The sequence below is a fragment of the Panthera onca genome, chromosome D3 (assembly GCF_046562875.1).
Source record: "Panthera onca isolate mPanOnc1 chromosome D3, mPanOnc1 haplotype 2, whole genome shotgun sequence".
Classification (NCBI taxonomy): Eukaryota; Metazoa; Chordata; class Mammalia; order Carnivora; family Felidae; genus Panthera; species Panthera onca.
In genome coordinates this window covers 76876335-76889388 of record NC_138350.1, presented here as the reverse complement: position 1 = coordinate 76889388, position 13054 = coordinate 76876335, and the positions used below count along the sequence as shown (strand labels likewise).

Genomic DNA, 13054 nt, shown 5'->3' with positions numbered 1-13054 from the left:
CTTATTAAATAGTCACTGATCAACACATACGACCTTATTTCTTCATGGTAAAAGGCCAAGAAAGCATGTTTTCATGCAGGTGTATCGGCAGAGAGGGTAAATTCGTGAGCTGCAGGCATCCATCTGGTGTGCGACCTTGATGGGAGGGGAAAGCTTACACTGCCTACGTAACCAACCAGACCTCAAGACCGGTGCTTTCCACACACTTTTGACAATGACCCATGGGAGTGAGGGAGGGGAGAAGCCACCCATTTTGCACACTGACCCAGTATTCACAGCGATGGAAACAGAAGTCCCGCCATATTTACCCTTCCTCCGCACGATGTGCTCTTATACATTCCCTAGAGGATTTCTTTTCTTTTTTTTTTTTTTTTTTTAATCATGGGCCCAACCACAAAGTTGATTTCATGACTTACTACTAGGTGGCAGCCCATAGTTTGAAAGCCACCTGCTTAACCGGGGATTCTCAGACCTCATCGTGCGTATGGATCATCTGAGGGCTTTTGAAAGTGAGGCCTCCGATTCAGCGCACGTGGGCAACGCGGGGTCTGAATTCGCGTTGGGACACGCTGCCAGGTTGATGTCACTGCTACTGCTCTGTGAATCGCACCGTGACTGGCAAAGACTCATTCGTCATGCAGGACGAGTGGACTCTGCTCTGGACTTTGATTGGAGCAGGAGAGAAGCAGATCGATTTAGAACTCCACCAAGAGTCGGGAATGCAGATACGGCTCTTACGGTTCAATTATTCAATCCTTTGTGCCTGATGCATAATGTGGGTTCCCTGGAAACTGGCACATCCTGAGATAGCGTCCAGGAAAACTTCTCTCTCCGTTCACGTTTCATCAGGAATCAAGTCGATGGCCAGCTGAAGGGGAAAGGAAATATGTGGAGGGGGACGGGGATGCCCCTGGAAGGGTGTGAGGGAGGGCGGCAGACACAAGCTTTGCCCACTCTGTTGCCTCCCTCCCTTCATGGGCCCTGGCACAGGTTGCTAATATTTTGTAGGCTGGTTCCCAGGCATGGGAGGGAAGAATGAAGTCCATGCAGCTCGTCGATCCAGTTAAGCTCCTCTTCCACCTGGCGTGGTCTTCACCAGGATCCCCAGGTGATTCAGGGACTCCCGATTCTCGTCCATGTCCAGCAAGGTGACGATGTTCCAAATTCTTATTCCTCCTCCAGTCTACTTCCTGTGGCTTTCTACCGTCTTCCATCTCTCACACCCCTGCCAACCACGCCGGGAATGAGAGCTGGGCGGGGAAATTGTTAAACCAGAAGGAAAGCTGTATCTATGGAGCCCCATGTGGCTTTATGAATCGTTTTGAGGATATATGAGGATGGAACTGTTTCCAAAGTTAAGTTTTGTTGTTTGGGGTTTGGGGGTTTTGTTTTTGTTTTTAACTGGAATCCATGGGCATTCTCGGCTCTCTCTGCCCTGCCTTCTCCCCCACAGTAACATGACGACGTGCCGGATATGCCCTGAGTCAGCGCTCAGGGAAGGTTGCGACCTTTTTACCCCCAGCATTCCGGAGATAACGCACAGCATCTTGTAGGCTGCCACCGTGCCATGGAATGTGGAATACTTCTCCAGTGTTCCAGCGGGGTCATTTATCTACAATTCAGTAAAAGTCTCAGCCAAAACCAGCAGAACATATATATGATTATAGAGAGCCAGATGTGGATAATTTGCCTTCTGGAAAAAAAAAAAAAAAATCTGGAAAAGAGAAAGGTGCCACAAATTGAATTAGGCTCGGATTATTCAGAAAGGAAATAACAGCTGGAAAACATTTCAAAAAGAGGTCCCTTCGAAACAGCCTTCCTAGGACGGGAGCCAAGTACATTTTTCTTCAGGGCTTAGTCTATGGCGCTGTTGGCTGCTGAGGTCCAATACCGCTCACCCGATTGGTATACACTTTATCTATAAATATTCATGCGAGGTGGGATGGAAGCCATTGGGTTGATACGATGTGATTTGGTTGTTCCAAACAAACAGAAGTAGCCCCAGGGAATTGGCTTTCGTAGCTACATGGGCATCCTTCTACCGAAGATAAAATCCATGCTTGGTATAGGGGAGCATTTTCTCTTAGTGAGTCTTTCTTGGAGAATCAACACCCACTTGGTGGCACGTGGGTCTTTCTCTGCTCTGTTCCCTGACCACTGGACTTGACGTTCCATTCGGTGGCCTCCTCATGGCCAGATGCACTGGAAGGCTGCACCCGTTTTGCAGAGAGGTGCATGGTCATCTCCCAAGCATCCCTTTCTCGAGCAATTCCGGCACTTTTGTGCCTTTTACTTGATTCCCAAAGTCCCCTCATGCGACCAAGGGGTCTGGTTCTGTTCTAAGTTGCCCTGGGGTCACTCAAGGCTAACGAGATCCAGGTGCATGGAAGGGACCTCAGAGGAATGAAGGGCCACCCTCTGAGGGAACGGGGAATATGCACTGACAACCTGAAATACCAAGCACCCCACCGTCATGAGTCTGTGTCAAGCCTGAAATTCTCCCCAGTGACTTCCCTTCCTAAGCACCATGCACTTAGGCTATAGTTTTTGGTGATGAGAGCTGATTTATTCATCAACCAGCAGGTACGTGGAGACATTAGTCACCTGATTCCATGCTAAGACTCAACAGAAAGCAATTTTGAGAGAATCGGTGAGATAGAACGAGGAGGAAAAAAAAAAAAAATCTAACCTGAGAGCTAAATGTGGGCATAGCTAGTCCCCAGGGAAGGAGAAGGGGAGAAGGGGAGAAGTCAAGACAACCCATGAACTTTGTGATCTCAAATGCACCCCCTCTTCCAGTTCTGTGAATGTTGTCTCCCCCATCATTGTGACTGTGAGGGTTCCTGAGCTACTCCCATTACCAGCGAGGTGACCCCCATGTCATATTAAGGAAACATGAAGGAAGGGATCCGGCTTCACTTGAAACAGTTCGGATCAGGGCTGTGTCCTGGTAGGAGCCACACCAGGGGCTTCACCCCCCACCCCTTGCTGCCTTCAAAGACGGGGTCCTTGCATTCTCCCGAATAGAATCTGGAGACTTTATTGGGCAGGTAGGTGCGTCCATCTGTCTCCCACTCTTAGTCGTAAGCTTCTCAAGGACAGGAGTTTAACTATCTTCATAGGTCCCGGAGAACCTAGAAGAGTGCTTGGGGCGGTTAGAGTTCAGAAAACGTTCGCAGGAAACAATCAGTTGCTAGGGACGCAGCCTCTGGTGGCCCCCAATTACTTCTCTTCCTCGAGTCATTCAGAAAATACGCATTGGCTGCCCCCTATGTGACATACACTGTGGCGAGCGCTGCAAATCCATTCGGTCTCAAGACCGGTCCTGGTCCCTGGTGTCTGGGCTTATAGTCTAGTGAATGAAATCTCAGGCCTGTGTGGACACACGCTGAAGCCCCATCGCCTTTTTTTAATGTCTTTCTGTACAGAATTTTCCCGAGGGTCTTTGTTCTCCAAGCCAAAACTGGATTCATGCTAGGTAACACCACCTATGCTGACTTTCACGCCCCTCTTAAGGGAGGGCAACCACCTACAGACTAGCCAACAAAGCAAGCCCTCTCACAAACTCTCTGCCGCCTCTTCAACACTAAGTGTTCATTTACAGGTGGCTTTGGCACGCTGCCGGTCCTGCCCAGGAAATGGGTTTTTCCCATTGGGCCAAGATTGTGTTTTGGCCCAAGTCTGAAGACAAAATGCATTCGGAACCCCCACATTCTAAAGTGAGTACCCTCAAGTATCTAGGGAGCAGCCACCTCCCCACGGGGCCGGGGGAGCAGCTCCTGCTCAGAACTGGGTGTCCCCCCCCGCTGCCTCCCCACCCAACCCCAGGCTGTGGAAGAAGGAGGTGTAGACAGCCGGTAGAGGAGACTGTTCTGGATGGCCGGGGATGCCCTGCGTACGGGGATGAGGAGAAGAGCTCCCCATCCCTAGAGCCAAGCGAGAGGGAGCCTGGCAAGGAGTCCCCATGCCAATGTGGGGGGCTCGTAGGAATGAAAAAGGGCAGCCGTTCTCCGGCCAGGTGCGTCTGAGCTGCAGGACTCGTGGGTGTGCGTGGTTCCTGCCTCGCGAGCAAGGCCCAGGAACAAGCATTCTTGGAAGGATGCTCTGAGAGTCTAGGAGTGTAACGTGCTTTCCTTTTCCACCGCCATCCCCCACCGCCATGGGGAAGGAGAGAGGGGTACTTAGCACGTGTGCCCTCAAGAGAGGGGGACATACTCCTACCGAAAGTCTAACATCTGTGCTGGTGAAGTCAGAGGCCCGGTGGGAATAGCCTCTCCCGCGGAGCCTGAGGGACTCTGGTGTCTCGTCCCTGGGAAGAAGATGGGGACAATGGGGACAGACCCTGGAGTTATTTGCAAGGGGCCTGTCCGCATGTGAAGGAGCCCGGAGGTAAGAGGAGGGGTGCTACGAGTCCCTCCCCACTCTGACACGTGGTCACCGAAGCCAGTCATCACACCCCCGGCCTCTCTCCAACCCTCCAGAAGCTTGAATCCGTAGAGGCAGGGGGTAGAGGACTGTCAGCCCCGGACCCCGGCTCCCTTCCAAGCAGCCAGGCCCACAGCCCGGGCCTCCACTGGAGTTGGGGAGCACGGAAGAGCCAAGATTTAAATCAAGTTCAAGGTTAAAGCATTTTAAAAAAATTTTTTTAACGTTTATTTATTTTTGAGACAGAGAGAGACAGAGCATGAATGGAGGAGGGGCAGAGAGAGAGGGAGACACAGAATCTGAAACAGGCTCCAGGCTCTGAGCCATCAGCCCAGAGCCCGACGCGGGGCTCGAACTCACGGACCGCGAGATCGTGACCTGGGCTAAAGTCGGAGGCTTAACCGACCTAGCCACCCAGGCGCCCCAAGGTTAAAGCATTTTAAATGAACAGGGACTTGGTCTTAAATTCCAGAGGTGACTAGAATTTGGCCAAAATCTCATGAGAGGAACCACAACCCCCCCCCCCCAAAAAGAAGAGGAGCGGGGGAGTTCAAATTTAGACTCAATAAACAAGATGAGTTGCATCTTTTTTTTTTTTTTATTAGCACTTCGGAATCCACTTTATAGTTAACTTACTCCGGAGTTCTACGTCGTTTCTTTTTATTTACACACAAAGATCGTCTTTTCTAAATCTTTTCAAGGCTGCGTGGGTCCAATCACAATCCCCGGCAAGTGCCCGAGAAGCTGTGGACCCGCATATCTAGACGCGTCCCTGCGTCCCGGTTGGGATACGGCGTCCTGCCATTGGCACCGTCGGTCAGACTCCGCCCTCTGGTTTTCAGAACAGACATCTCTGCTGTAACCATTCTGGTATTTCGCAACTCACGCTGCCTCGGGGAACGCATGTGAGGAAATCCAGACAGAGGCAGAGATTTCCTTCAAATGCGGGGGGGGGGAAGGGGGGGGCGCCTGGGATGTAGGACGCGCATGGCAAACCAAATGTTGAGGCCATTTGGTCTCAAAATGGGAGGGAAAAATGCAAGCATGTGCAGATTTGCCTACAAAGATTCACAGTTCTTGGACCTGGGGCGCATAATTATTAGAGATGATGCTGTTGGCACAGGGGATGTCCAAATATCTCCGTAATTATTCTCGATTGCAGTGATTCACCCGGAAAGAAGGCAGATGGGGGGGGGGGGAGAAAAACAGAATTGGGAGGGGCTTGTGTATCTAATTCTGACTGCTGAGTTTGTAGAAGTCAGTCCGCGACACCATTAAAACGTTTTATATTTCTGTGATTTTTTTTTTAATCTTTTAAAAAATAGTTACTTAAAATACTGGGATGTGTTAAACGATAGCTGCAAAATAATCCCATGGGGGCGGAGGGAATGGGTGGGAATATATAGATAAAACAAGATTGGTGGGGTGATAACTGAAAGCTGAGTGGTAAGCACGTGGATGTTCATGATAACGTTCCCATGAAAATGTCTTTAATAAAAGGCCCTTCAAAAAATGCATGAAGATTTAGAGGCTTAAAAAGCTCATTGGCTGGTTATCAAGTGGAAGCGTTCCCGTCCTAAGGTAGAGATCACAGTCTGGTGTCCACCTGGGCCACGGGAGCCTGTCCCCGGGGGGGTGGGGCGGGGAAGCTTTGAGCCTCCCTTTCTGGAACAGTCCCCATATTACAGAATCGGCTCTGTCCTGGAGAAATCGTAGCCATACCTTTTGGATGAAGAAACATCCCATCTCTCTGTTTTTCCCTCTTTGTTTTCCTTCCCGACAGAATGGGCAGTATCTGTGGAAGAAGCTGAGTCATGCGCCCTTCACTACCCTTTCTGAACAAGGTTTTTCCTCGTAAATTGTCTAGTGGGCTAGTCCGTTTGGGGATTTGTCACAGTCATTTCCTGACCATCCCCATGGCCACAGGCGAAAAGCGCTAGAATGAGATTTGGCCCCTAGTGAAAAGAGTTCCCCAAACCCCAACCAACTAAAAATCTTTACGTGGAATTTTCTTCAGGCCTCCTTCCACAGGACCAGCCCCCACGCATTTATACCAGCTTCTCTCCACTTCCCTTGGCCCCGGACCAAAGGGACGCGGGGAGCGTGGAAATCTGGGTCTCGTGGGAAAAGATTCCAGGGATTTTCCTTTTTTTTTTCCTCTCTGTGCCATTGGGCAACTCCATACGTTGTCATTCCAAATGCATGTGAGACTTTGGTTTCCTGTAAACAAACATGGCATCTGGGGCGGTCAAGGGGTATCTCTGCTGTTGGTTAAGCCATGAGTCTTCCTCTCCTGGCGACAAAATCTGCTTTCCTTTGGAGAACACTCTGGTAAGTCTGGGGCGCGGCTGACCCCGCTTGTACCACACGGGTGGGGCACATGCATAATGCGGGCCCGTCTACATGGGAGCCCGGCCGCCAAGCAAAGCCTTGAACACCGTGTGTAGCCCAGCAGTTCTCAAGTGTTTCTATTCCGGCAGCTCTTTGTGCCTGTCCATACCGCGGAGGACCCCAGGGCGTGACCCTCAGGGATTAAGTCATCTTTTCTGCCACCTGGAGAAAGGCTGCCTGAGGATGAAGCCCAACCAAGAAAGCACAACCAAGAGGCGAACCCACACGCCACGATCTGACCCCTTGGAGCATTGCAAAGTGAGACCTACCCCGGCATTTTTCAGGTGCGTGAGCCCCGGGTAGGTTGGATTTCTGTTAGCGTCGTCGCTTGCGGCAGCCCTGCTTAGGCTGAAGAGGGTGATCCCTCACCGTGCTCTTTCTCACAGGCCTGGGTGCTCGGTAACGATGGGTCCATATGGCTGTGGAGCACACAGTGAAGCAGTTTCTAGAACCTCCCATAGGAGCTAACCGCCATCAGAAATTCCAGAAATGTGAGATACGGTATTTGTGAGACATAACGGTCCAGAAAAAAAGGCTAGAATATAGCCTTTATATTAGAGTATACCCCAGAATATTAAGATATTCTAGAATATTCTAGAGTATTCTAGAATATACCCCAGAGGCATTTCAAGAATAGATAGGCTCAGGGGCAGTGATGACGCTAAACTACGTACATGAAGGCTCCCAAGGCCTCAACATTAAGAGTTGTTTGGTGCTTAAGGCACCCAAATGGAAGCTTCTGGGCTGGACCACCTCAGTTCCCTAGAACACGCTTGATGGTGGCTGGAATCCGTGCCAAATTCATGACTTATGACCCAGCAAAGGCCGCTTTGCCTTATGTTCTGACAGAAAACAAAAAGCAAAAAAAACCCCACAACACTGTGCTGTTTTCCAGAGAATCACAGAAGGACCCTCGCGGCCTCGGGAGTCTCCAAAGCAAGTTGCGTGAAATAACGTAGAGAATAAATGAGCAGTTCGGAACTCCCTCGCTTCCCAAAAGACCTACACAATTTCTTGCTGTTGGTGAAGTTCATCAGGACTGAGAAAAACAGAGAGGTTAGTCTTCCGGCAGAACCGGCCCCAGAAACTCAGGCAAGAGACTCTGGGGTGGACCCGGGAAGCCAGAAGTGATGGAGGTTGACGCACAGTCCTTAAAATTGGACGTCTGAGGCAGACTACTAATCCTCAACCCTCCCACTTAGTAATAAAACTCCTGATTTTTCACGGGGCTTGTGACCGTCCAAAATAAAGGGTACATTTCCCAGCCCCCCTCCCCCCCTACAACTAGAGACGCCACGTGACTAGGGACCAGGCAGTGGATGTCATGTTTAACTTCCAGCATGTGCCCTCAGAGAAAGGGGACTTGCTCTTTTCCTCCCTCTGGCTGGAATTTAGATGTGATGTTGAGATCATGAGTAGCCGTTTCATACCATGAATTAAACCGCTAAGGCTGGGAAAGCGGGAAGAAAATGGAGCCAGGGTCCCTGATGATCGTGGAGACATCATAAACCTTGGCCGCCTGCATCTGGCCTTGCCTGTGAGGGAAACATGGATTTCCGTCTCTGTAAACTCCTGGAATTATGGATATTTTTTAGTTTTCTGTGATGGGCGGTCAAGCCGAATCTGATCCGATAAAACCCCCGAGAGACAAATTCTCTGCAAGTGAAAATTAGCAAATCCTCAAACCCAAGTAGGAGACCCTCCAAAACTCTGCCGCAGGCCTGGAACGGACAGCGTGATATGATGTGTTTCAGAGCCGATGAGAGAGGCGTTCCGCCCGTCCCCCCAGGGTTGGTGACGTTAACTCCGAAATGATGGGGACTGTCCTACTTTCTCTGGCTGTGGCCCTGGGTAACTTGAAGAGGCTGCTCGCTCTCAGACTTGCTTTCCTTCCCACGCAGGCTCTAACCTTGGAAGGGAGGTGGTTGAAAGCTACAAGGTCAGTGTGTTTGCATGCTCGCTTTTTGGAAATTTGCTTTCCCAGCCCCGGCCTTTGTTAGAAGAGACCCCAGTGCTTGTCAGCACCTCCAGGAGCACCAGAGAGCGACATTCACCCCGCGGTTCTCAAGCCTGAGTGTGCATCAGAGTGCCCTGGAGGGCTTGTTCAAGCGGCTCTTGGTACCAGAAGCCCACAGCTTATGATTCAGCGGGTCTGGGGTGAGGCGGAACATTTGCATTTGCGACGAGTTCCATGAACCGCACTTTCAGATCAGATTATATATAGAAACAAATATAATATCCTTTCCGTATCGGTCTCCTCTTTGACCAGGGGAAGTGTAACCAGACAAAAATAACTAACCGAGGTCAAGGTACTGTGCCCAAAAGCAGAACTGAAGAAGAGGGTGGTGAATGAAAAGGAAGAGTCCTTCAGAATGATCTCTCTGGAAGCCGGAAGTGCAGGAGGCAGAGGGCCCTTTGGAGGGGGCTCTGCAGAGGCCTGGTCCAAGCGGACAAGGCAGGCCTGGTAGAGGCTGGGCGGTGGGGTTGGGAGGGGAAGGCGGAGTTTGGGGACAGTGCTCAGCTCTGTTGCTGCTGTGAAAGAGCGGGTAGGAAAGACACGAATCAGTGTTTGTGAAGAGCAGAGTTGTTGTGAAAACACGTTTTAGCAGAAGCGTCTGTAACATGCAGCACTCGGGAAACGAGCACGTACAGCAAGACTTTATAAGCATCCGACGTGCAATTAGCTTTCCCCGCCGCGTGGCTAGTCAGTGGAATACCTTGAAAAGTCCGGCATGCCGCTTAACAAGTCTGTGAACTTGACAAAAGGAATTCAACCTCTCGGAGCCTCCGTTTCCTCATCTGTGAAATGAGGCTAATAGCGTCGTCCTTGTGCGGGTTTCTCTGACTCATAAATGTCACCGCCGACCGGCTCGGTCTGTGGAAGGTACTAGCTGTCAGATCAGCCTCCTTTCCTCCCCACCCCCCACCTCCCGCCGCCCGAAACTCACAACCTTCTGCATTTCCTGGCTGAGTCGGCAGATGGGGTAGTTGAGTCGCCCGGTGAGCCTCGCCTGAGTCTCGTCCTCAAAGCAGCTGTCCTGAGCTGCTTCTACTGGGGACAAACCTATATTCCTTCTTGACTGCTCCTCAGAGGAGGGCAGCGGTCCTGGCCGGAGGCGGCAACAGCAGTGTCGCTACAAGGTCTGAGGTTTCACCTGAAACACCCAGCTGAGCTGCCGGGAGGCCCCAGGCGTTGCAAACTGTTTTTCATGCTAACCGCAGCTAAGCCGGGTGTCTGTTGTTTCCTGAAGGCGTGCTACAGAGAACCTTCTTCAGGGTCCAACTCCTCATCAGATTCCTACTCTTGTCTGTAAGGAAGGCGTTGTTAGTTGCCTGGCATTAATGAAGTGTTCGGTTTTCGGTGTTTGGTTTTTTTAAGCGTTTGGAGTCCAGGAGAACGAACGCGTTGGCTCTCCGCTGTTTCATCTGCTTGGGTGAAGGGAAGCGGATGTTCCAGGTTGGACAAGAGACTGAAACAAGCTAAAGAAAGGCAGCCCCTTCTATCCGGCCGCCTTCCCTACATCTGTCCTCAGAAGTTCCCGCCCGGCACCTAACTTTCTAGGATTCGATACCTATCGCCTGGTCTGCTCTGCTCCAAGAAGCCAGGTTAGCGCTGGACCAAACACGACGTGCGGAGGACTGAGTCGGGGCGTCTGTGTTACAGCAGCACAACGTCCAGCCACGGGAACAGTCACTGCTGGGTGTCGGGGGCAGAGCCCAGAGCAGTAATATTCCAGAGCACGATTGATCTCCAGAGCATTGCGGTGTAATAGAACTGCTGAGGGTCGCAGGTTCAGTTTGAACAGCACTATCCTATCCTATCAGACCCAAGGCCCTCCCTTTGATGACAAATAGTGTGCAATTCTCCCCTACAGCCTCCTAAAACGACAGGCACAAGTGTCTACCCAGAGTTGATCTGGCCCACTCTAATGTCCTCACAATAGATAAAGGATAAATAAAAGAGAAGTGGTTATAATAAATTCATACGTATTTCAGCAGCTAGAAGACAACAAGGGAGTAGTCTGGTGCTTGTGCCTGGTCACGCATTCACCCAAATAGGACAACCGCCAAGCGGAATTGAGTGTTGGTGACTCAGGTCCCACGAGCGGCATTGTACTGGTGAATAATTCTCTGTCAAATTCCAACCAAGCGTAAGTGTAATCTTCCCTTCATTTACATAGAAGTATCAAGTTGTAAAAGATAAATTGTGTTTATATGTAGAACAGAGTGAGGCTCTTGACTCTTCATTCGTTGTGACAGCAACCCCGCTTATAAATTCCTGCGCGAACACACACACACACACACGCGCGCGCGCGCGCACACACACACACACACACACACACACACACATCATTTCCTAAACAACCCCTAGGAGGCAGTATTGCCACTGTTGAGAACCACTGGCTTGGTGATCAGGGAAGTGCCCCCCAAAACATGGGGAGTGCCTCTAGCTGCCTTCCAATACTTCTAGAAAGCATCAGGTTCTCCAGGTAATTACCTAACGCCTCCCCAACCGCAAAATCCAAGACCTGCATACCCGGTAGCCAGATTGGATGGCAATAAGGTAGATGCCCGTGGCAGGTGGCTCTGCCCTGGATTTCTGCGTGACAACGTGCCTATTAGCTCTGACCTCAGATCAAACAATCGTGCAACCCACCACAGTCAGCCTGGGAAAGGCAAGCAAAAAGGGACCCCTGGCCCCTGGCTCATTCTCCTGTGCCAGCCTCCACCCCACCCGCCTTGCCAGGCTACGGAGCAAAGGCCCGGAGGCTAAGCCCACAGCAGATCCTCACGGAGCAGGGCTGGCCCAGCTTTGCACCAGCCCCTGGGATTATTTGGCAATCGGGGGTGTCACGACGCTCCCGGTTCGGACTCTCATTAATTAAACGTTCTGGTTACTTGACGGTTAATGCACCATCCTATTTGCTTCGATGCTTGTGAAAGTTTTCCAAAACTCGCGAATTCACCCTTTACCCAAACACCACTGGCTTAGTTAGCAGGCAAGATTCCTTCTCCTTTCATCTCTTTTCCAGTTTCCCACAGTGGAATCGTAATATTTTTGTATTAATAGAAATGCATTTAGTAAACACACAAGCCCAGTTCCCTGGCTTCCTGAAAGCACGTTGCAGAGAGCTGAGCTTTTGTTTTCAGATGACTGCCACATTTGGGGCTCCTCCTGCCTCGCCACGGTGCCTGTGCAGGCCTCAAAGACTGGGTTTCATGTGGAGTCAGATCTCAGGAAATGTCCTGAAAACTTCGTTGACTTTTCTGGTTTCCGCAAACTTTTTTCTACAATAAATGGAGTGTGTGCGCTGTGTCCATTGGAAGGCGGCGGGGGGTGGGGGGGGAGGGTCTTCTGAGAAGCAGACGAAGGTGGAATCCCATGTGCAATGGATTCTATTAGGGAAAGGCCTACGTTGGACAGTGTGGAAGGAGCCAGGACGGGCTGGAAGCTGTCAGGCCGCAATGCAAGTATTACCTGGAGTGCCTATCAGGATACTTAGGTCGCTGGTAAAATATTAGCTAGATCTATGAACAAGTGAGTACACGAGAAAGACAACAAAATTGGATACGGTGAAGAGACTTGGCAAAAACGATCATTAAAACATTTTTTTAATCAAATCCGTTATGGTTAAGATTGCTCTACAGGTTCAGGGGAAGCGGGGGGCTGGCCGGCTTAGTCAGTGAAACATGCATCGGGGTTGTGAGTATGAGCCCCATGTCGGGCGTAGAGATTTCTTAAAAAAAAAAAAAAAAAAAAAAGAACTGGGGCGCCTGGGTGGCTCGGTCGGCTAAGCGGCCGACTTCGGCTCAGGTCATGATCTCGCAGTCCGTGAGTTCGAGCCCCGCGTCGGGCTCTGTGCTGACGGCTCAGAGCCTGGAGCCTGTTTCAGATTCTGTGTCTCCCTCTCTCTCTGCTCCTCCCCTGTTCATGCTTTGTCTCTCTCTGTCTCAAAAATAAATAAACGTCAAAAAAAAAAAAAAAAAGAACTTTAGGGGAAATTTATTAATATTTAATAGAATTCTACACTTTTATTGTGTTACAGGGTCTCTGCAAATCAGGGTCTCTGATTCGGTGGGCTTTCTCAATTAGCCAACCGACTGCTGACCATGGGAGGCTTCTACATTTGTTGCACACGATACAACTGCATTGGCCACTAATTTGTCATGTGGGATAATAATGAAAACACCAAGATGTGTCTGGGATGGAAAGCATTCGTGAAGGTCAATTTAGGGT

The 13054-nt window shown here is 50.5% G+C and overlaps 1 long non-coding RNA gene across 3 annotated transcripts; it reads left to right on the top strand.

Annotated features, from left to right (window-relative positions):
* Nucleotides 1-5024: 5024 nt before the first annotated feature.
* Nucleotides 5025-11039, top strand: LOC132666047 (uncharacterized). Of its 3 annotated transcripts, none has more exons than XR_014135899.1 (4): nucleotides 5025-6756; nucleotides 6906-7100; nucleotides 7712-9294; nucleotides 9601-11039. It is a non-coding gene; the product is annotated as an uncharacterized LOC132666047 (long non-coding RNA). The 3 variants fall into 3 exon arrangements; XR_013551220.2 differs by having other exon boundaries at nucleotides 5025-7100; nucleotides 7712-7872; nucleotides 8718-9294; XR_014135898.1 differs by having other exon boundaries at nucleotides 5025-7100.
* Nucleotides 11040-13054: the final 2015 nt, after the last annotated feature.